This window comes from Haliaeetus leucocephalus, unplaced genomic scaffold (genome assembly GCF_000737465.1).
Source record: "Haliaeetus leucocephalus isolate CR32 unplaced genomic scaffold, Haliaeetus_leucocephalus-4.0 Scaffold0, whole genome shotgun sequence".
Taxonomy (NCBI): Eukaryota; Metazoa; Chordata; class Aves; order Accipitriformes; family Accipitridae; genus Haliaeetus; species Haliaeetus leucocephalus.
In genome coordinates, this window is record NW_010972436.1 from 22,510,704 (window position 1) to 22,513,952 (window position 3,249).

The window sequence follows — 3,249 nt, forward strand, 5'->3', positions numbered from 1 at the left end:
GCCGCCATCTTGGGTCGGGGGGGCGGTCTGAGGAGGGCGGTGGTGCGGGCGGCCCCGGCCCGCTATTGCGGGCCGTGGGGGCGGGTGGAGAAGCTTGTCAGAGTCCAGGGGTGTCAACGGGGCCGTAGGCTTGTGCTGGGCTTGATGCCGTACTCGCCTTCCTGCTTTCTGAGGGGCGCTCCTTTATCCAGGCCGGTGCCTCGGGCTCGTCTGCCAGGGCTGGCCCCAGGAAGGACGCGCTGGCCAAGATGGATTTCGTCAGCTTAAAAGCTTCTTTAAAGCCACGTATGACCAGAAAGGGTACAGTGCGTGTGGGGGGGAAGAAAGGGTTCACCACCCCCCAGCAAACACTGCAGATGCTGCTGCCCTTCAGAGCAAGACTTGCGTCACAGTTCATGTTTCAGTGAAGGTGGGGTTTGCCCCGGGGAAAAAACACCAACATTGAACCAGTCAATTGTAAAAAACAAAGCTGTGTTTCTCTGGGCACAGGTGGCCACGCTACAGCCCACAAATCCACCAGGTTGGCCGTAAACAGGCCCAGAATACGATATATTAGTACGCTTAAAGCACTTGAAGAAAAAAAAAAAGGCTGCAACAAACATCACCTGCAACGTTGTTGATACCTAATTTACATACAGGATAATGATGTCTCATATGTGACTCAGCCCTGGGCATACTGCGAGTTTGTGGTAATGCCAGAAATAGACTCTCCAGATGCCTGGGCCCAAGCATGAACCACCAGAACAAGCGTGTTTCCCATAAAGGTGTATTTTCTATCGCCCCTTCCCGGCTCCACATCACTACAGCAGAAGCTTGTGCAGACCAAGGGCCTGTATAAGCAAATTAATGAGATGTATCCTCTGGTCCTCACACCCAACGTTGGTGTGATGGCTATAGACGGTGCATATGCCCTGGGAGGGTTGTTCAGCCGTTTACTGCAAACTGAGCACACTCACTCAACATATTTGTTCACTCTGTTCCCCTCAGAGATTTTGGAAGATACAGAATGTGGTGGAAGGCAGCCCAACTTGTTTGTTGGAAGGGCTCCCTCATCACTGGGTTGAAACAGCTAACACTCAGACTCTAATAAGTAGGCTCCAGAACTGGGGAATGAAGCTCCATAGAAATTGGCTGCCCCCCCTCTTCAGGCCAGTCAAATCAAATCGGCACATGAAAGCCACCGCTTTAGCATCCAACAGATAAAAGAAAGAATATGCTTTGACTTTCCTGGCCAAAATTTCCCCTCTCCCATGCTGTTGCACAATATGCTGTGCTGGGCTCAGAGAATCTCTGCTCATATGCTACAGAGCACATCACTGTAAACTTTCTTATAATTCTCAATTTTCCTTTTTTTTTTTTTTTTAAAAAGAAGTCATTATCTCTTACAGCTGAGAAGAATGCCTCATCTAGAAACAGAGGTATTGCCATAGCTCACATGCAGCCTACAGGCGCTATGTAGACATTCAATTTGCAAACAGCTGCAGGGGTTTGAAACATTTGTGCCCTGCCCTCCTCTTCTCAAGCTGTTTATCAGTGTCCCTCGGGCATTGATTACTAGCCCGGTAGCTCTCCCAGCTGTTTGTGTGAGTGCTCCCTAACCCACTTCAAGCAGAATCAGCTGAGATATTTAAACTGTTTGAACTAGGAGCTATGCACTAACTCAGTTGATTGTGCCTGAAGTGGGTTAGGGAGCACTCAGACAAGCTGCTTTGTTAGCAGAGCAGAGGTGAGGGGAGGGGAGGGGTAAAGCACAGTAACATCTTAAGCTCTTCTAGCTGGATCCAGAAGAGGACATCTGTCCGTAGTCTAAGTAACATAGAGACAAGTCTGTGGAGAACCTGGAACAAAAATTGTGCCATAAAATGATGATAACATACATCAGCTGGTGGTCTTACAGCAATGACAAATGCAAAAACATTCATTCATGCCGGTGATATATTGGAAGTCATGTATCTAGGGAATGCTTAAATGATAATAATGACAACTAGTTCCTCAGGTAGAAGAGGGAGGAGAAGGAGACACCTGATCTATACAGCTTAGTGAATGATAGATTCTTCTGAAACCATCATCATGTGGCATTTGGAGGATATCATGGCCTCTCCCTCAGAACACAGCCATTGTTATTGTCGTTTCATGCTTTAAGCCCACAGGGATCATTATGTCCTTCCGCTCTCAATACCATATAGGCCACAACTGTTAGCCGAGTTTAAGCTATACTGAAAGGGAAATGGACACCCAAGAAGTGTATGTGGTCTCAGTTTGACTACCTGTAGAGCCTGCCGTGAGTTACACAACTGAAGCTGTGCTGTTTTACGTTGGTTTGTCTACACCCCTTTTCACCACAGCATCCAAATGCCTTCAAGGAATGCGTTAAGTGATGTGGCTAATATCTGCGATTCTTTCATTTCAGTCTCAAAGGGAGAACTGTGTAGGCAGGAGAGGATTGGTTTTTTACTTTTTATTTTAGGGTTTTTATCTTAAAGTGTTGATGCTACTCTGTGTTTACAATAAAGAAGGTAATCTAAAGAAGTAGTTGTACTTTTGATAACCCTTTACTCCCATGAGAATTTATTCAACAGTAACAGAGCAGCCCCCAAGAAACTCAGGTGACTGAAAAAGCCAGCCTGCGCTCAGCTATAAGAAGCCGGTATGTGAGAAGAGGGTGCTTTTGATGCATTTATGCTAGCTTTGTGTTATTAAGATGAACTGCACGTTGTGTTCTAGATCAAACATCTTCAAAGCTGATAGTGTCATACCCAGATATATCCCGTTGCTATTTCAGAGAAGGGGTAATGGAAACCCAGCTTTGGTTACATATGTAATCTGCCAGGAGGAGACAAGGGTTCCTAAACAAAATGCATGCACAAGCTTAGTGACAGCTCAGAGTCCAGGGACATCACCAAATTAATGAGCCAGTTAACCAATTGTGTTTGCATACCCTCAAAGAAGTGAGGCTACAAAAAAGGTTTTCTTTGTTTACGTAACCTCTCCCCTGCTTAAGATCAGCTTCAGTCAGCTTTTCTTCATTGCTGAGCTGATCTGTAAAAGCAGTAGGCTATCTTACTGGTACTGATAAGACCTAAGATCTGTTGAAGGACTGTACTGCTGGCACTTAGGTTCACATTGCCCGAACAACTTACCTGCAGGCCACACGTTCGTGGTGAGTTCTAGTTAAAAGGATAGTTGTAAGGGTATATTCTTCCATCACTCGTTATTTAGTGGACACCTTCATAGAGGCCCTGAGAACAT